The sequence below is a fragment of the Hevea brasiliensis genome, chromosome 8, assembly GCF_030052815.1.
Source record: "Hevea brasiliensis isolate MT/VB/25A 57/8 chromosome 8, ASM3005281v1, whole genome shotgun sequence".
Taxonomy (NCBI): Eukaryota; Viridiplantae; Streptophyta; class Magnoliopsida; order Malpighiales; family Euphorbiaceae; genus Hevea; species Hevea brasiliensis.
In genome coordinates, this window is record NC_079500.1 from 92,764,215 (window position 1) to 92,786,474 (window position 22,260).

The following is a 22,260-nucleotide window of genomic DNA, read 5'->3' on the forward strand; positions in this document are numbered from 1 at the left end:
GTTTAGCACATTAAAGTTAGGTAAAAGTAAATTTAAATTTATTTTTGGATTTATGCTAAGTTATGATGCTGAAACACTATGAAACTGTGTGTTTCAGTGGAAAAGAATACCGAAAAGGAACCCGAAGTGTCGAGTCAAGGCCAAAAAGGTGACTTATATAAGGTTTGTGCACAACGTAGAATTTTTGTAAATTTTCTTCTGCATATTGTTTTGAATAATTTGAAATATTGAATTGTGACATCATTATGATGAAGTATTTATGATGCTTTTGATTTAAATTGTTGAAAGTTATTTGTGTATATTTGAATTGGCAATGTTTAGTAAATTGTTAAGATAAGTTTTGAAATCACAGTGTCATGACCATATATTTGAACACCTCACTAGCATGACTAGTGGGGGTAATCAGTTTCGAATTTTGATTTTTTCTCTAGTTAAAGTGTTGAAGTGTGTGCCAGCAGAAGAAGAAATTGAATGGATATCCATATATTTGAGCTAGCTAGCCTTGTGATGTGACTTCTCCTTAGCCTCTGGCTATTGAGATTATATTTATTTCGAATGGTATGATATAACTGTGGGTTTTATGAAATTGGTTTTGATACTTCGAAATGAAATTGTTTGGATTAAAATCTCATAATTCCTGTTTTGTATTTAATTCTCATGTTCAGTCCAATTTTTGAATAGATATGATTTAAACTCTACATAAAGATTATTTTAGTATGCTGTGCACCACTGAGTCCCAGTACTCAGCGATGGCTGTTATTGCTGTCACAGATATAGAAACTAGAAGAGCAGTAGAGTGAGCTGCTGAGGACAGAGGAGCTACCTGCTTTGAAGCTATCGGGTATAATTTATACCCTGACTGTAAAAATTTATTTTGATGTATGTAATGCACGTAAATGTATGAACATGTAAAATTGGTCTTGAGCAGCTTGTATAAAGTTTATAATGAATTTTAGTTTGAATTTCTTTTAAGGTAAATTTTTGTAATGATGTATATAAATTGTTTTATCTTTATTGAAATATGAATGGAAGTATTTTGTTTTAAATTGAATGAAATTGATAAATGGTAGTTTGATGATTGTTGAATATTGGAAATTGTGGATTTGAATTTTTGGAGATTGATAAATGATGTTGAAATTGATTGTGAATTTGAAGAAGTGGTTAAAATAAATAATTGGAAGTGCTTTTTATAGGAATTTGAAGAACTGTTTTCTCAAAATATAGACGGCACTCTGTCAAAATTTCTATAAAATTTGCAGAAAAATAAAATGGGACAAAAATTTTTACTAGTTTTAAATCTTCGAATAAATGATTTTAATATCTATTAGAAAATGCTCACCACTTATAAAAGTAAGAAAATTATTTTAAAATCCCTTGTAGGGTACTTAATGAGTTATCGGTAGGTAAAGTTCGGTAGTTCATTAGGTATTATACGGGATCATGTTATGCCTTACAGAGGGGTAAGGTGTGACATGTTTTAGTGGTATTAGAGCAAAGTTTTTAAAGTATGTTTTAACTTATAAATTTGTGTCTTTTCTGTGTTAAATAAAATTTCTCAATGTCCTTATTTGTTACATACAGTGCATTACATCATAAATATGAACTAACGGAGGGAAATCTCCTTGTGTTATTTGTTCAGGAGATACCCTAACTGCAGACTGAAATGGAAGAAGGGGATCACTCAGTTGAGCAATCTGTTGAAACTGAGGCACAAGGGGAAGCCCCAGCTCTATAAAAAGTCAGTGGATCAGTAGCACCAGCCCCGCAAATGCCGCAATTTCCTGCACAGTTTGCATAGCAGATGGCGGTAATGTTTCAACAAATGGCTGGGGGTATGCCGGCTCAAGCTCCACCCCAGACACCTTTGGTACAACCACTGCCTCCAGCCAGACAGTATGACAAGTTATTAAAGTATAGAGTTACTGAATTCAAGGGTAAAGTAGACCCTTTAGAGGCAGAGCAGTGGTTAGAGAGAATGGACAGAGTGTTTAAGAAGCTGCACTGCCAAGATGAGCTGAAATTTGAATACTCCGTGTCGCTACTGCAATGGGATGCATATGATTGGTGGAAGACCATCCCCCACAGCTTGGCTGAACCACCAGTACTGACCTGGGATGACTTCATCAGAGAGTTTAGATAGAAATACGTCCCAGATGCATATATTGATCAGAAATTGCAAGAATTTTTAAGTCTGAAGCAAGGTAACAGAACAGTGGCAGAATATGAGAGGGAGTTCTCCCGTTTAAGCCACTATGCTGGGAGTCTCCTTTCTACCAGCAAGGCAAGGTGCAAGAGATTTGAGACGGGTTTGAAGCCCAGTTTGAGGATGCAAGTAGTGGGATTCAGACACAACAATTTTTCAGAACTCATTTCTCAAGCACTTGAGTTGGAGAGAATTGAAACAGAAGTGACCCCAGTAAAAGAAAAATCAGAGAAAGCTGAGAAATCAGAAAAAGATAAGGGGGAAAAGTTAGTAGAGCCAAGTTTTGCTGGTACCTCTGGAAAGAAGAAGAAATTTAGTGGACCCAGCAGAGGTCAAGGTGGAAGATTTGGAAGGGGCAGATTTTCTGGACAGAGACCCCCTAGGTCTGGTCAGCAGTCAAGTAGGGGTTCATATCTTGCCCGCCCCTGTGAGACTTGTGGTAAGATTCATGGGGAGAATGCTATTGGGCAACAAGAGCCTGTTTTAACTATGGAGGCAAAGGCCATTTAGCTAAAGACTGCACTAGTGCTCTAGATTTGGTCTAGCTCCTACTACTGTAGAAGGATATGTTCAGAGTCCTGCTCCTAGAGGTTCACAATCAGTTGGCAGAGAAAGAGGTAGAGGTAGAGGCACTGCTTCAGGCAGTCAGGGTACTGTTGGTCAGTCGGCACAAGGAAGTGCTTCAACCAGAGTTTACACGATGAGATAGCGAGAAGAGGCTGACACTTCTGATGTGGTAACCAGTACATTCTCTATCTCTGGTCAAGATGTATTTGTGTTATTTGATCTGGGTTCAACCCACTCATATGTTAGTGCTAGCATAGTCAGTTCACTTGCTGTTCCGTGTGTCCAAATGGATTTTGAAGTGCTAGTAACTAGTCCGTTAGGACAAGAGGTTCGGGTCAACAGAATCTATAGAGACTGTCCTTTGGTGATCCAAGGATATGTTTTTTTGTCAAATTTGACTGAAATGCCCTTTAGAGATTATGATATTATCTTGGGCATGGATTGGTTAGCCAGGCATCACGCCATGATTGATCAGAGATCAAGATCACTTTTGGTCTCCCTCTGTACGGTGATGTGGTAATACATGGGGAGAGGCATTTACTGTCATCAAACATTATTTCGGCTACACTAGCCAGAAAAATGATCAGAAAGGGGTGTGAAGCATACTTGGCACATGTGATAGACACCCAAGTGGGGAGTCCAGTACTGAGGGACATCCCTATAGTATGTGACTTTCCGGATGTGTTTCCTGATGAATTGCCAGGATTACCTCCAGAAAGAGAGGTGCAGTTTAAGATTAATGTTATGCCTGGTGTGGACCCAATCTCCATAACACCATATAGAATAGTACCTGCAGAATTGAAAGAATTGAAAGTGCAATTGCAAGAGCTACTTGATAAGGGCTTTATCTGCCCTAGTGTGTCACCTTGGGAAACGCCAATGTTGTTTCTAAAGAAGAAAGATGGCACTCTCCGGTTATGCATTGACTATCGCCAGTTAAATAAGGTGACAATAAAGAATAGATATCCATTGTCCCGCATTGATGACTTATTTGATTAGTTGAGGGGTGCAGCTGTGCTCTCCAAAATTAACCTGAGATCAGGTTATTATCAGTTGAAAGTACAAGAGCCGAGTATTTCTAAAAATGCCTTTAGAACTCGCTATGGCCATTATGAGTTCTTGGTCATGCTATTCCGGTTAATTAATGCTCTGGTTGCTTTTATGGATCTGATGAACACTATCTTCAGACCATATCTCGACCAGTTTGTTGTGGTATTCATAGATGATATATTGGTCTATTCAAGGAGTGCAGAAGAGCATGATAGACATCTGCGGATTATACTACAGACTTTGAGGGAGAAACAGCTATACGCCAAATTGTCGAAGTGTGAATTTTGGCTGAAGGAAATATCTTTCTTGGGGCATATAGTATTAGTAGAGGGTATTAAGGCAGATCCAAGTAAGATAGAAGCTGTCCTTAATTGGAGGCCACCCAAAAATATCACAGAGATTCGTAGTTTTCTAGAGCTAGATGGATACTACCGTCGATTTGTGAAGGGATTTTTCATATTGGCATCTCCATTGACCAAATTACTTCGAAAAGATGTGAAATTTCAATGGACAGATAAATGCCAACAGAGTTTTGATGAATTAAAAAAATATTTGATTGAAGCTCCAGTCTTGACTTTACCTACTCTGGGTAAAGAATATAGAGTATATAGTGATACTTCTCACAATGGGTTAGGCTGTGTATTGATGCAAGATCGAAATGTCATTGCCTATGCATCACGCTAGCTTAAATTGCGTGAGAGGAATTATTCAACACATGATTTGGAGCTTGCAGCTATTGTGTTTGCTCTTAAGATCTGGAGACACTATTTGTATGAGGAAAAGTGTTACATCTACACAAATCATAAGAGTTTGAAGTATTTAGGTACCCAGAAAGAGCTGAATTTAAGACAGAGGAGATGGTTAGAGTTAATAAAAGACTATGATTATCTGATAGACTATCAGCCAGGGAAAGCTAATGTTGTGGCTGACGCCTTAAGTCGTAAGATTATGGCAAGTCTACGGGTTACTCCTTTGTCTATGGTACATGAGTTGAGATCATTACATGCCAGCTTAGATATTAATAATGAGGGGCAAACAGCAGTTGCATGGCATGTACAGCCAGTGTTGATTGATCAGATCAGAATGACTGCTCAGAATGATGAAAGGTATCAGAAGCTGTTAGAATAAGTCAGGCAGGGCAAGAAACATGAGTTCTCAGTTAGAGATGATGGTCTACTGCTACACCAGGGTATAATGTGTGTTCCTAATGATGTTAATTTGAGGCAAATTATTTTGAAGGAAGCACATGAGTCTCCTTTTGCCATGCACCCTGGTGGCACAAAAATGTATAGAGAGCTAAAGGAGCATTACTGGTGGATGGGTATGAAAAGAGATGTGGCAGAGTTTGTTTCCAAATGCCTAACTTGTTAGCAAGTGAAGGCAGAGCATCAAGTACCCGCTGGGTTGTTATATCCACTACCAGTACCAGAATGGAAATGGGAGAGAATAACAATGGATTTTGTGATGGGACTTCTAAGGACACGGAAGAGTCATGATGCAATTTGGGTCATTGTTGATAGATTGACCAAGTCTGCTCATTTTCTGCCAGTCCGGATGGACTACAGTTTAGAAAGATTGGCCAAGTTGTACATTGATGAGATTGTGAGACTACATGGAGTGCCAGTATCCATCGTATCAGACAGAGATCCTAGATTCACTTCTAGATTTTGGAGTAGTCTTCAGAGAGCCCTAGGAACTAGATTGAACTTCAGCACTGCATTCCACCCACAGACAGATGGTTAGTCTGAGAGGGTAATTCAGATCTTGGAGGACATGCTACGGGCTTGTGTGATTGAATTTGAGGGTAGTTGGGACACACACTTGCCTTTGATTGAGTTTGCTTACAATAATAGCTACCAATCAAGCATTGGGATGCTTCCATATGAAGCTTTGTATGGCAGAAAATGTAGAATCCCATTGTGTTGGGATGACGTGGGTGAAAGAAAGATGATTAGACTCGAAATTGTTCAGCAAACTGAAGGGAAAATCAGGGTGATCAGAGATCGACTTAAGACTGCATCAGACCATTAGAAGTCCTACATTGATTTAAAGAGAAGGGATATTGAGTATGCAGTGGGTGAGAAAGTATTCCTCAAGGTTTCTCCTTGGAAGAGAATTATGAGATTTGGCAGTAAGAGGAAACTGAGTCCTCGTTTCATTGGGCCATATGAGGTTCTGGAAAGAGTGGGTCCTTTGGCATACCGATTGGCACTACCTCCAGAGTTGGAGAAGATACATAATGTCTTCCATGTGTCTGTGTTGAGGAGGTATCGATCAGACCCATCTCATGTACTACCAGTAGAAGAAATTGAAGTGAATTCAGACCTCACATATGAAGAAGAACCCATAGAGATTCTGGCTTATGAGGAGAAGCAGCTATGGAACAAGTAGATCCCGTTAGTGAAAACACTGTGGAACCATCATTCGGGCTAGGAGGCTACTTGGGAACGAGAGGAGGACATGAGGAGACAGCACCCACCGCTGTTCAGAGATTGATACCAGGTAAAATTTCGAGACGAAATTTATTTTAAGGGGGGGAGAATTGTAACACCCCTGTTTGTATAGTCTGGTATATTTCACTGTTTCGGTGATCAGAGTCGGTCCGGATAATTAAGGGGATTAGAATCACATCTAAGACAACTAGATAAGCCCTAAACACAAATAATTAGTAATTTTCAATTAGTTAAGTATTAATAAGAAAAACATAACATAAGAAGTTAAATGAGCTTAGAGTCACAGCGATGGGTGACCTTCTCGGGAAGGATTGCGAAGTCAATTTAAACTCAAATTTCGAATCGTAAAATGTGACGCCGCGGTCCTTAGGACTATTATGAACATAGTGAAAAAGAGAAAATCACGAAAAAGAATTGTTAAGCCAGTCAAATAATTAGGTCAAGGAGCCGGAAAAAATATTGAATTATTTGCAAACTAGGTCGAAACGGCGAGGGGCAATTTGGTCAATTAACCCCGAGAGCTGACTCCTGATCTAACTGTCAAACAAAATCAGAGAAAAGAAAATTTTGGAATCGAGAATTAAATTAAAGAACTAAAGAAAAATAAATGAAAAAAAAAAGAGAAAAGAAAAAGTTTTCGTACATCATGTTGATGACATCAATTATGATGTCAAAATTAATTCTTAATTTCCCACAATTTTTGACCAATTCAAATACACAAAATAAGACCTAAAATACATAAAATTAAAATAAAAAAAATTAGCTCTTCTCTCCCACAAATTCGGCAACCTCACTATTTCACTCTCTTCCATTGCCAAAACCACCATTAAAGCTTGGTAAAGCTTGAGTTTTCCCCACTAAACCCTAACTTTTCCAAAATCAATCCACAAAAACTTGTTGACTTCACTTGAGAAGAAGCTTGAGCAAGAAAAGAAAGAAGAAAAGAAGAACAAAATTGAAGATTAACATCCAAGTTGAGGTTAGTAATTTAAGTTGAAAAATTCAGTTTATTGATTGTGTGTTTAGCTTAACTAACCTAGAACTCAACTTAAAAATCAAAAGAAAACATCTTTGGAAGACCAATTGTGAATTTCAGCCAGCCTTAAGGGAGTAGAGATTTCATGGTTTTGATGAATTAAAAAGCATAATTGAGTTGAAATATATGGGTAGGTGTTGCATAATGACTTAAATTGCATAAAATTTCAAAATGGTGTAGTTAGGGTTTTGGCACCTAGGGTTTGGAAGACAAAAATTTGGAGAAGTGGTCAAATGGTGTATTTGACCTTGTTTGAGATAGAAAATGGTCATTTGTGACCAATTGATGTATGTTGGAAGTGTTAGAATTTGGTTTAGATTCAGATTGAATGTGGGCAGTATGCAGGCAGCAGAACCAAGGTCCCTTTTAGGGACCAAAACTAAAAATTTACAAGTCCAATTGGTGTGAGGCCAATTGGGAATGAAAATAGACACAAAATGACACAATGTTCATTTAGGAATTATGTCCAAAAAGTGACCAGAACCTTGTGAACAAATTGACCAAATCCGGATTTCTGCAATCTGACTTGTACAAAAATGACCAAATGAACAGTATTTGTTCATTTGGCCATAACTTGGGCTAGGCAGGTCTAAATGACCTGAAATTTTACCAGTAGACAGCTGAGATATAGACCTAAAACCTTAATGAAGAACACAAACCCAAATTATACCCTTAATCCAGTCATTTGGCCACCCAAAGTTGGTGACCTAAAACTGCCAGAACCAGTTTGGTGCCCAAAAATCTAGATTAGATCCAATCCGGCAGACATGATTCAAATGGCTATAACTTGAGCTACAAAACTTCAAATGGAGTGATTCAAAAAGGAGAATAAATTTAAGACAATAGGTAACATTTTCTATGAAGAAAGTTTTGCCAAATTCTAACAGAAAAATGACCAATGAAATAGTGTAACTTAAAACACCAAAACTGAAAATTTACAAATTTGCCTAAAAGACTTAGATTTTGAGTAAACAACCAAAACCAACAAATTTAGTAACCAAAATGTAGTATGTGGGTGAAGTTGGAATTCCCATACCTATTAAGCCTTAGAAAGTCAACAAATTGACTTGAATAGTATCGTGAATAGTAACCCAAAACACAAATTTTAACGAATATCAAGTTTAGCACATTAAAGTTAGGTAAAGTAAATTTAAATCTATTTTTGGATTTATGCTAAGTTATGATGTTGAAACACTGTGAAACTGTGTGTTTCAGTGGAAAAAAATACCGGGAAGGAATCTGAAGTGTCGAGTCAAGGCCAAAAAGGCAACTCATATAAGGTTTGTGCATAACGTAGAATTTCTGTAAATTTTCTTCTGCATATTGTTTTGAATAATTTGAAATATTGAATTGTGACATCATTATGATGAAGTATTTATGATGCTTTTGATTTAAATTGTTGAAAGTTATTTGTGTATATTTGAATTGGCAATGTTTAGTAAATTGTTAAGATAAGTTTTGAAACCACAGTGTCATGACCATATATTTGAACACCTCACTAGCATGGCTAGTAGGGGTAATCAGTTTCGAATTTTGATTCCTTCTCTGGCTGAAGTGTTGAGGTGTGTGCTAGCAGAAGAAGAAATTGAATGGATATCCATATATTTGAGCTAGCTAGCCTTGTGATGTGACTTCTCCTTAGCCTCTAGCTATTGAGATTATATTTGTTTCGAATGACATGATATAACTGTGGGTTTTATGAAATTGGTTTTGATACTTCGAAATGAAACTGTTTGGATTAAAATCTCATAATTCCTGTTTTGTATTTAATTATCATGTTCAGTCTAATTTTTGAATAGATGTGATTTAAACTCTGCATAAAGATTATTTTAGTATGTTGTGCACTACTGAGTCCTAGTACTTAGCGATGGCTATTATTGCTGTCGCAGATATAGAGACTAGAAGAGCAGCAGAGTGAGCTGCTGAGGACAAAGGAGCTACCTGCTTTGAAGCTATCAGGTATAATTTATACCCTGACTGTAAAAATTTATTTTGATGTATGTAATGCACGTAAATGTATGGACATGTAAAATTGGTCTTGAGCAGCTTGTATAAAGTTTGTAATAAATTTTATTTTGAATTTTTTTAAGGTAAATTTTTGCAATGATGTATATAAATTGTTTTATCTTTAATGAAATATGAATGGAAGTATTTTGTTTTAAATTGACTGAAATTGATAAATGGTAGTTTGATGATTGTTGAATATTGAAAATTGTGGATTTAAATTTTTGGGGATTGATAAATGATGTTGAAATTGATTGTGAATTTGAAGAAGTGGTTGAAATAAATAATTGGAAGTGCTTTTTGCAGGAATTTGAAGAACTGTTTTCTCAAAATACAGACGGCACTCTGTCGAAATTTCTATAAAATTTGCGAAAAAATAAAATGGGAAAATTTTTTTTACTAGTTTTAAATCTTCGAATAAACGATTTTAATACCTATTAGAAAATGCTCACCACTTATAAAAGCAAGAAAATTGTTTTAAAATCCCTTGTAGGGTACTTAATGAGTTATCGGTAGGTGAAGTTCGGTAGTTTATTAGATATTCTAAGAGATCATGTTATGCCTTACAGAGGGGTAAGGTGTGACATTATCTATAGAGCTTGGTTCTCATACAAAGGAGCAGAGTTTAGTATTTCTTTCTGCTTTGTCCACCTTGATTGCAACAGGCATACCGCTCTGGGACTTGCAGACACAGGTTGCTGAGATCCTACCTGCTTATGTTGAGAAGATTCAGTCTTCTGCAGCACTCTCTGCTTCTATTACAGATTTCTTCACCAGGAACTGTGAGCTGAAGGAGCTTGTTCAGAAAGCTCAGTCTTATTTGGTCCAAACTAGGGAGAGGGAGGACAAGATGAAAGCCATTAGAGGCAAAGTTATTGATCTGGAGGAGTAGATATCTTGCTTGAATGTAGAGATCATCAATTTAAAGGCCGAAGAGTCCTTTCTCATGCGGTTGGAGGATGAACTGCTAATTGAGCACATGATAGAAAGGGGTGTGATCTTGTCTAAAGGGGATGCTTTGAGGGAATTAGCTGCACCTATAGAGGCTAAGATTCAGAAGCACCAATCTTGTTTAGATTTTTTAGCTTCCTGTCGAAGCCATTAGCTGTCACACCTTACCCCTCTGTAAGGCATAACATGATCCCATAGTATACTTAATGAATTACCGAACTTTGCTTACCGATAACCCATTAAATACACTACAAGGGATTTTAAAATAGTTTTATCTTCTTTTGAAGGTGGTGAGCACTTTTGGTTAGTATTAAAAACTTTTAATTGAATTTAAAACCATATCTCAATATTTAATAAATTTTAAGTTTCCGCAAATTTTGTAAAAATTTTGACAGAGTGCCGTCTATAATCGGGAAAACCTAAAACTTCAAAACTTGTGAAAACACTTCCAATAAATTCATTTCACAACCCCAACCTCCAATAATTTCACAAATCAACACAGTCAACCACAATTCAATTCAAAATTTACATTTCAAAATATTGTCAAAATAATTCAATGAACTCATAAACGTTGCATTAAGATTAATTTACATACACAAATCTTAGTTTACAGAAAGAAAATCCAAAAATAACATTATTACAATTTTATCTATACAACTGCTCAAACTGCAAAGATACATATGAACAATATTACATCAAACTAAACTACAGAGGCATAAAATAATATCCGTACAAAAATTCAGTGGAGTCCCCTATCCAAATAGCAGCTCACTCTGCTGCTTTCTCCTTTCCCTTATCTGCGATAGCAAATAAAGCTATCGCTGAGCATGATTTACTCAGTGGTGCACAATAAAAATTTAAAATGCTGGAAATAAACATGCAATGATAAATAGTAATTTAAAGGATTTCGCAGTCACATTTCACAATTATCAAATCAACATCTATAATACAATTTTATCAAATAATTTATAAAGCACAGTGTGGCTAATCCATACATAACTTAGGTCATGACACAAAATTTTTTATTAATACCATGTTATACACCACGACAAAGCGATCTTGACCCCACTAATCAAAATCAATGAGGGAGGTAGCTAGCTAGCTATACGAGTACTCATCAGATCTCAACCTCTACTAGCAAGTCAGAGAGGGAGGAAAAATAATGGTTTCTCAACCCCATAAATGGAGGAGGAATAATATGGTACTGTTTGAATCCGAAATCAATTTAAAACAAGTTATTCAAATATTTCATGCAAATCATAAATCCATTTTCAATTCCATTTTCCATACAGAAAGGGGCAACACCGTAGTTCTCAAAACTTATAAATAACACAATAATTTCACAATTGTATACTAATCAAGTTTTCAATGGGAAAATGATAATTTAAAGTTATTATGCACAAACCTGGACTGAGTCGCCTCTAGACCTTGACTCACTTGTCTTTATCCTTCTCAACGTCTTTTTCAACTGAAACACATAATTTTAAGTATTTCAGTATCAAGTCACATAATTAATCCAATAAATAATTTCATGCCTACTTAATTGCACCCTAAAATTGCTAAAAATAGAATTCTTTAGACTTTACATTTTAGGGTTACTATTCATGGCACTATTCAAGTCAAAATGTTGACTTTTTTATGCTTAATAGGTATGTGAATTCCCATTACACCCACATACCACATTTTTAGTGTCTAATTTGTTGGCATTGGTTGCCATTTCAATTTCTAAGCCTCTTAAGAGAAATTGTAATTTTTTAGTTTTGGTTCACTATTTTCTACTGTTCCATTGGTCTAGTTACTATAGAAATTTGACTAAGCATCCCGTACCAAAATTATTCCTTATTATCTTAGCTTTAATTCTCTTTTTGAATCACTCCATTTGGAGTTTTGCAGCCCAAGTTATGCCTATTTTTCTAAGGCTGGCCGGATTGGTGGTTACCCAGAATTCTGGGCAGGTTTTTGGTTCTAGCAGTTTTGGGCAACTAACTTTGGGTGGCAAATTGACTTAGTTATGGGCAGAATTTATGTTTGTGTTCTTCATAAAAGTTGTAGTAATTTGTCATATCTTTCCAATGCCATAAAAATCAGGTCATTTGCACCTTCCTAGACCAAGTTATGGCCAAATGAACAAACACTATTTATTTGGTCATTTTTATACAGTGGCAATGTGCATTACCCGGATTTAACCAAAATTTACACCACTTTGTGTTCAGTTTTAGGGTTGGGTTTCTGCATGAAAATTGTAGTTTTGGGTCTTAATTTTCATTCCAAATTGGCCTCACACCGATTGGAGCAACCAATTTTCAGTTATACGCTCTTGAGTTGACTAAGGTCAAACTGCCTAATTAGGGCAGCATCTATACACTCTTTTTCAATTTTATCTATGCATTCAATCAAACTCTAAATGACCCCAATTGACCATTTCAAGTCTCAATTAGGTCCAATTGCATAAATTACCAATTTTTTCCAAATTTTCCCCCAATTTCAATGGTTCAAGAACCCTAATTATGCAAATTGTTCAATTGATGCAATTAAAGTGTATAATCATCTCTTACACAGTAAATCAAGCTTACATACCATTTTAATTTCATCAAAATCATGCAAACCCTAACCCATATTATGTTGGCCGAAATTCTCCAAGGGTTCTAGCATGCTTGATTTGTTTGATTTTACACAATTTCTAAGTTCATTAAAGCATATGTGCATGAATTTAAAGAGAAATTAAGTGATCTATAACTAATCTCTTTGGTGAATCTTTGAACTCCTTAATTCCTCAATTTCTTCTTCTTCTTCCTCCTTTAATCTTATTCTTCCTCCTTCAATCTTCTTCTTAAGGTCCAATTTGAAGGTTTCTATAATTATTCTAATGGATTGAGAGTGGAATTTAAGGGTTAAGAAGCTTACAAGAGAGCTTCAATAGTGGACAAAGAAAAATTTAGAGAGAGAGAGAAGAAGACCCATTCGGCCAAGGAAGAAGGTAAAAGCATTTTTATTTTTTTTTCTTTTTATTAGCTTTTTATGTATTACTTATCCTCAAAATAAATAAATTAGAATTTAAATTAATTTTTGTCTCATGCTTGCATCACTTAAGTGATTTCATGGTGATGTCATTAATCTTTTATTTTCCTTTTTTTTTCTTCACTTCTTCAATTTAATTATATATTTCACAATTTTAATTCCTTAGATTTTATTAGACAGTTAGGCTATAAGTCACCTTTAGGGGTGAATTGACTAATTTGCCCCTCGCCGGTCTGATTCGGTTTACCAATAATTTCGTGTTTCTTCCAGAACCCTGATATAATTATTTGACTTACTTATCAACTCTTTTCCGTGATTTTCTCTTTTTCACTATTTTCGCAATAATTCCTAAGACTTCGGTGTTATAATGTTCCGTTCAAAATTAGGGTTATAACTGACCTTGCAGTCACTTCCCGGTAAGGTCACCCATCGCTGTGACCCTCGGCTCATTTAACCTTTTATGCTTTATTTTTTTTATTTATATTTGACCTTCTGGTAATCACTATTAATTTTTATTCAGGGCTTTCTAGGTGTCTTAACCATAATCCTCTTAATTGTCTGGACTGATACCAATTACCGAAATAGTAAAATATACAAGGCTATGCATATAGGGGTGTTACATTGGCTATCCTTTATAACTTTATTTTATCACATTTGTAAATCCCTATCACTTGCTTCCTGGTCTTATAAACTAGTGTTTTGACTATAGTTATGGTATATTTATTTTATTTTTATGACACAATTGATTTTGACAGTTATTAATGATAAGCCATGTGTTGGCACTTTTTATTTATATGTGCTATAAGTGGCCCAGGAGCCAACCTGGATTATAAAGCCTGCCTTTTCTGATTACATTGAATGTCTAGCCATTTACATCAGCTTCAATTACATTATTTGTATATGTAACACCCACCATTTTTCAATGCTAGAATATCTGTCATCAACAGAATATTCTGGAGAAAATGTATTTTTGTATGCGTGTTACATTCAAAATGTATTTAAGAAAAAAAATGTTTTAAAGGTTTTATTTTTAAAAAGCTTTTAAATGTTTTTGGCAGAAGGAGTTTTGGCAGTCGAAGTATGAATTTTCAACAGCCAAAGCCCCTTTTTCCGACCCAAAAGCTCTTTTGGACAGAAATGACTCCAGCAGTTGAAAACTGAACTTTTGACAGCCAAAAGTCCTTCGACAGATAGGGTATAAAAAGAGTCCAAAGCTCATTTTACTACCAAAAACACTTAGAATTTTCTTCTTTATTCTCTCTCTCAACTTTGGGGCATGCAAAAAGCTCTTTGGAGAGATTCCTTTGAGTTTTTAAAGATCTGGAGGTGGATTCTTCCAGTTGGAAGCTTGAAAGTATAGATCCAAGCTTTGAAGTTTTAGTTTCCCACCTCCAAGCTCTAAAAAAAGAGGTAACTTTCTTTTTTTCTTGATCTAATTGGTATATCTGAGAAAGTTGATGAGAGATTAGATTTCTTTAACTTTAATTTCATGAAAAGTTGTTTAAAATCAAGTGTTTGGGAAATTTATGCATGTTAAGGTTAGGCTTTTATGATCTTCTATTGAAATTGTATGTCTTATGGTTAGAATAGTTATGTTTAAGTGTTATAGGCCTTAAATAGCTAGTTTCCCTTGATGGATTTGAAGAAATCTATGTATATGCTATGTTGGGTTTGGAAAAACCTAGGATTTGAGTTTTTGATTAATATATATGGGTATTAAGCATGTTTTCAAATTGTTTTAGGCCCCATAGATGTGCATATGTGATGGGATTATGTTTTGGAACTCTGAAATGAGTTTGGCTGTTGATGGGAGAACGAATCTGTAGGTTTTTTACTTAGAAATTCTGAAAATTCCCAGGTTTAGCTGCCAATGCCATAGGTTCAGCAGCTAAAGCTTACAGTTTCTCGAAAAATCTAGAAATTTTCCAAGTTCGGTAGTCGAAGTCCCAAACTTCAGTAGCCGCAGTGGCTAATACCCAAAATTGGGTACCTAATGTTCCAAGGTTCAACAGCCGAAGCCCAAGACTCTGACGGTCTAACTTAGTTCTGCCCACTTTATTTCTCCTTCGATTCCAAGATTCCAAAACTTAATTTCATGGTTCCTAAGGGCCTAGAATAGGATATTTATGATATGTATAGATTTTTAAAACCTTTTATAACACTCTAGGTTCTGATTTATAGGATTAGGCTTAGGGACTTGAAAGGGTAAGGATCCGAGGATAGCTCCCATTCAAGTAAAGTGATTGATAGGTTGTAAGAGGTAAGTAACTCTAAACTTAATAAAATGGAAACCATTTACAGGTAATTAATAAGCATCCTCATGCATTATGTCATATTTATTTGGGATGCATGCATTTAGAATATGAAGATGTTACATAATTGCATAATTTATTATTAGTGCATTGTTGGATGTTGAATGACCCACTAACTTTCCCTATGTTATGACTATGTAATGTTACGTATGTTATGGATCCATAATGTAAATCCCATGGGAGATCTTTACATTGCCCTTCGAGGGAGATCTATAAGTTACCCTAGGGTATATGACACATGTCATATTTTAAAGGAAAGTTTAGGGAGTTACTGATGATAATGTCCATCCTACATGAAATATTTGTAATGTGAAAACCCATGTGAATGATGCATTGCATATGTATGAATGAATGATATAATTAATATTGGTTAGTTTACTCACTGAGCTTGTATAAGCTTACCCTATTCCTTTAACCACAGGTGCAGGATTGTAGGACTAGAAGAGTGCTTTGAAAAGAAAGCATCAAGGGTAGCTTTAACCTTTTCCCTTATGTATGGTGTATGGGTAGATGGAAATGTAATTTGTAAATGGATAGTACTGTGCTGATGATTAAAGGAAATATGTAATAATTGTTTAAGTATGATGCTGTATAAGTTGTATTAACCCTTTTGAGGGTATGCATGTTGAACCATTATACTTTGGATCTTATATATGTTAAGGTTCAAATTATGAACCATTATTATATTATGAATATTTATGTATGGATGAAAAGACTAAGGTGTAATAGTTTAAAGTACGTTTAAATGGTGAGATGCAGGAATGCATGCATGTTTCTTAGGATTTAGGCTTGCTAAGGGTTCCAATAGCCTTAAGCTGACCCGATCCCTAGTGCCAGTAATAGCCCCCAGTTTGGGTCATTACAGTATAGGAATCCTAAGCTAGAAGTAGGGTCAGCTTTTAATAAGGCTGTGGGTTAGCCTTACCTATTTTCTTTTATTTATTTGTCTTGCATTTCCTACATAGTGGGAAAATATTTCCTTAGGTACTTGCCATTGATTGACTTCTTATGTGACTCTCCTGTAAGGCTAGCCAACCAATAAGTATTATCTCTGAGTACCCGATGCACTTGAAAAGGACCTTCCTAGTTTGGAGACCATTTCCCAAACTATTTGTCTTTGGCACTAACAGGTAACACAGTCTTTCAGACTAGGTCTCCTTATTGAAAACTCTGCCTCTTTATCCTTTTGTTGTAGATCCTTGATACTTCTTCTTCTGTGCAGCCATGTGGTTGAATGCCCACATTCGAACTTCATCCAAGTCTTTCAGCTCCATGGCCATAGCTTGAGTGTATTCATTTGGAGCAAAGCCATTTTACAGAGAGACTCTAAAAGAAGGAACTACTAACTCTATTGTGAGTACTGCATTACGCCCATAAGTTAAGGCAAAAGGGCTTATTTGCGTTGTATCTCACTTAGAGGTCCTGTATGCCTACAAAGTCTCTGACAAGAGCAGGTGCCACTTCCTTGGGTTTCGATCGATCATCTTCTCTAGGATACCAATCAGGACTTTGTTGGATGCCTCTACTTGCCCATTGGCCTAGGCATAGTATGGAGTTAAAGAGAGTAGTTTTATGCCATAATCCTCTACAAAGTCCTTCATATCTTGATCGATGAACATTATTCCTTAGTCAGTTGTGATGGTCTGAGGGATTCCAAATTTGTGGATAATGTGTTCTTTGATAAACTGAATCATGTCACTTTGCTCCACTTTTTTTGTAGGTACTACTTCCACCCACTTGGTGAAGTAGTTTGTGGAAATAATAATAAAAGTATAGCCCATTGAAGATGGTCGATGAATTTTACCTATGAGGTCAATAGCCTAACCTCTAAATTACCATCGCTTCAGGATAGGGTGCATCTCTTCAACTAGTCTTCTCTTTACTGCACCATATCTTTGATATTGCTAGCAACCCTTTGCATATTTTATGCAATCTTTGAAGATTTTTGGCTAGTAATAGCCGTGTCTCCTGATAAGCCATCTCATCTTGATACCTACTCTTATAGCCTCGGGAGAATTAAGGCCCCTAAGCAGCAATCCATCAAAGCCCTTTCAGAAGAGTTCACCTTCAAGCAAAAAATAGTTCATAGCTTAGACTTTGATGCGGTGGGTACTTTAGCTGATGGAGACTCTAGGTACCTCTTCAATGAGGGTCTCCAGTCATCTGTAACTTCTAAGTTAGTGTTAAATAAATGAATTGGTATACCTCTTTCTTCTATGGAAGGATGCTTCCTCTTTCTTACTAGAATCATCATGTGTGTCAGCTCCTGGGACATTCTTAAGCTAGAAGCTAACTAAGCCAACTCATCAGCTTCCCAGTTGGCTTCTTGTGGCACATGTGTAAAAGAAACTTCCTTGAAGCAGTCCAAAATCTGTACAGTAGCAGTAAAATAAAGGGTAAAGGAGAAGCTGCCACACTTGTGCTATTGAGTAAGCTATTTAATAACTAGCTATGAATCTCCTATAGTGTGTACCTCCTTTGCTCCCAATTCTTTAAGGATCTCTAAGCTGATGATTAATGCCTCATACTTAGCTTAATTATTAGTACATTGGAATTCCAGATTGAAGGAAAGAGTTATCTTAGTACCAGTAGGTGACATAATGATGATCCCTGCACCTACTAAAGCCTCTGTATTGGAGCTGTCGAATAATAGGGACCATGGTACCTTTTTTGTGTTGTAAATATTTAACCCTCACTCTAGTGAGTTTGTTGTCTCTAGACATGGGTGGTCAGCCAGGAATTCTACCAGTACCTATCGCTTCACAGATTTCTAGGAAAAATAACTTAAGGTAAATTCTGATAAAGTTAATAGCCGCTTCTCAATCCTTCTAGTAATCAGTGGTCTAGACAACATGTATTTTATTAAATCTATTTGTGAAACTACATATACTCTGGAATCTATTAAATAATGTCTTAATTTTTTACGAGAAAAATACAAGGCCAAGCAAAGCTTCTCAATTAGAGAATACCTATTTTTTGTATCTATTAGGTTTCGACTTAAGTAATACACTGCCTACTCATATCCCATTTGGCTATCTTATGCCAGTAGACATCCAACAAAATCAAAAGCGGTAGATGGATCACTACACCTTAGAGGAATAAGTATCGATGGCTTGGTGAGATACTCCTTGATTTTGTCAAAGGCCTGCTGGTGCTTATCTTCCCATCTGAACTCTCTCTCCAATTTAAGCCTTAACAGGTTAGAGAATTCTTTTAATTTACCTATAAGGTTAGATATAAATCTTCTTAAGTAATTTACTTGCCCTAGGAATCTCTGTAATTGTTTCTTATTCTAGGGCAGTTTTGCTTCCTGGATGGCTTTGATTTTATTTTAATTTACTTTTATTCCCCTTTGATGTACTAGGAAACCCAAAAAGTTTCTAGCTTTGACACCAAAGGCACACTTGAGGGGATTTATCTTTAGTTGATGTTGCCTGATCCTCTAGAAGCTTTTCCTCAGATGCTCTACGTATTCATCAGACCTTTTGGACTTCACTACTATGTCATCAATATAGACTTCCATGAAATGCCTCAGCATGTTATGGAATATTGCCTTCATGCTCTTTGGTATGTTGCACCTGTGTTCTTCAGACCAAAGGCATAACCAACCACTTAAATGTCCCAATGGAACCAGGATACCTAAAAGAGCTATTTGAAACATCTTCTGGAGCAATGAAGATTTGATTGTAACTTAAGAAGCCATCAAGAAAGGACAACAATTCGTTCTTGGTTGTAGCATCAATGAGCATATTTGCAATTGGCATCACATACATGTCCTTCAGCATTGCAGCATTTAGGTCCTTGAAATCAATACAGACTCACAATTTTCCATTCTTCTTAACTACAAGTACGATGTTAGATAACCATTGACTGTACTTGGTTGGTCTGATGAATCCTGCTTTTAAGAGTTTTCTATCTTTTCTTTCACCTTCAGGATTACCTCCCTTGATATTCTTTTAGGTGTCTGATGGTGGGGTTTATACTTAGTTTAATTGGTAGCCTGTATTCCACGAAGCTTCTTTGGAGACTTGGCATCTCATGGTAATCCCAAGTAAAACAGTTCTTATATTCACGAAGCAATGGAATTATTTTTTGTTTTAAGTCTTTCCTTCACAGAGAGCTAATATAAGTTACCCTTGGTTTTGCAGGTGAGCTGAGGTTTATCTCCTCCAGAGGATCTTGTACACCAATTAATATGTCATCCAGCTTTGCAGGTGTTGGATGTCACACCTTATCCCTTGTAAGGCACGACATGTTCCCGTATCATACCTAATGAATCACCAAACTCCACCTACCGATAACCCATTAGTTATGTTACAAAGGATTTTAATACAAACCATAGATTTTTATCTTATCAATTCTTTTGCGGAAAACTGCATGAGAATAGTTAAAATTCCATGTAAACATTCATTGGAAATAATGATAGACTAAATATTGCAAAAGTTACATTTTCATAAGTCTCAAAGTAAAATACAAAATAGTTACAAACTCAAAATGTGATAGCAATTCAATGCTTTTAAATACAAACTGCTCAATGTCCATACATCCATACATATAGGTACAAAATACATCCAAAGGAATCACAAGGGTATGCCTAACGTAAATACCCACAAACAATACCAAAATGCTGCTTTCAAATCTCTCACTCGGCAGCCTTCTCCTTTTCCTTACCTGCGACAGCATAAAGAAGCTATCGCTGAGTATATTACTCAGTGGTGCACAACTAATAGCTTTAAAACTTAAGGCAAAACACAATTTGTCAAAGCATAATAAATCACATTTTTCTTAAGCATGAAAACTTCACAATAGTTCTAAGTCTATAAAGGCCATTTATTGGAATAACATTTCAAGTGAGAAATCACACTTCATAAATCACAATTCACAAAGCATTAGTGTTGCCAACATCAACACACAGTTTAGGCCATGACACAAAATTTCACGATCAGTGCCGTGTTGTACACTACGACAAAGCAATCTCAACCTCACTAACCGTTATTAATGAGGGAAGGGCTAGCTAGCTAATGAGTACTCATATAGCCTTACCCCTCTAACCATTATTAATGGGAGATATAATCAATATCAATTATCAACCCCAAGTAACCGTCACTATTGGAGAGTTCCGAAAGGGACTGTCATGCTAACTGGGGTTTCAAAACAGTTTCCAAAAATTTTCCACTCAATAATCACGTTTATAAACCAATAAACACATTCAAATTCATCATAATATCCATATAAAGGTGGCAACACCCAAATTTCTCAAATGCAAGAGAAAAACTATATTTCAGTCAAAGTAAACTTGTTCAAAGCAAACTCATTCAAATAAACACATTCCAAACAATTTACAACTTTAAAAACGAAAAAAAGGTTAGTTGTGCACAAACCTTCAATGCTCTCCTTTCTCTTTACTCACTATTCCTTGTCCATCCCAACCTCTTTCTCTATTAAAAATACACAAATAGAATGTCTCAATACGCATCTCAATTGCTGTCAAGAACTCATTACATGAATGTCTAATGCATCCCAAATTAGCTTTGCAAATTTTTGAAAATTTTGGTTTTGGACAACTTGGTGCCCCAATCTTTGAATCTAATTTTTACCTAGTTTCGATCATAATTTGGTGAGGTGTTCTTCATGAAAATTGTTCATATAGGTCTTAACTTTATTTTCCTTTTTGAATCACCTAATTCGGAGCTGTGTAGCTCAAGTTATGCCCAAAACACGATTACTGTTCACGTCACTCTTCATGCTGCAGATTTAGTTCTGGCAGATTTATTGATCCAATTTCGTTCAGCAATTTGATCAAGTTAAGTCTATAATTTGGTCTAATGTTCTTCATACAAAATGTTCTGCTATGTCTTAGGTTTCCATCGGTTCAAGAATCACCTAAATTGAAGTTTTCTAGAGAGAATTATAGCCATGCAAAGTTTGCTGTTTATATGGTAAATCTGCAATTCTGCAGATTCAGTGATTCAACTTTGCTCAGCAATTTGATTGGGTTAAGTCCATAATTTGGCCTCAAGTTCTTCATATGAAATGTTCTACTATGTCTTAGGTTTCCATCGGAAGAATCACCTAAATTGGAGTTTTCTAGAGAGAGTTATGGCCATGCAAAGTTTATTGTTCATATGGTCAAATTCTGCAGGTTCCAGATTTCTGTCTCCAAGTTCAAGGCTCATTTCGGATAGCTTAAGGTCATTTTCGGGGCAAGGTATCCTCATAAAAATTCTAGCCCTATGTCTTAAGTTTCGTTTCCAATTAGTTTCACACCAATTGGAGTTGTGTAGCTTAAGTTATGGGCTTCCAAACACACTGAATTCAGTGTGCAAAATTCTGCCATAAGTTCAATTTTTCATTTGTTCAATTACTTCCACTAACCAACCTCAATTCACATTTAATTTACCCAAAATGACTATAATTTAACATTGACACATCAATGGCACTTCTTAACACAAACCCCATAATTTTCAAACATCAAAGTTTGTAATTTTCCCTAATCCTACCATTTCATTACTTCCATTCATCAACCCAATGTCAATTCAAACTAAATAACCTCAAATGATCATAATTTAACACTACACACACCAATTTCACTCTCTAGCACCAAACCCAATTTCCCTATGAACCCTAATATCTCATAATTAAATTTATACACATTTCATGCAATTT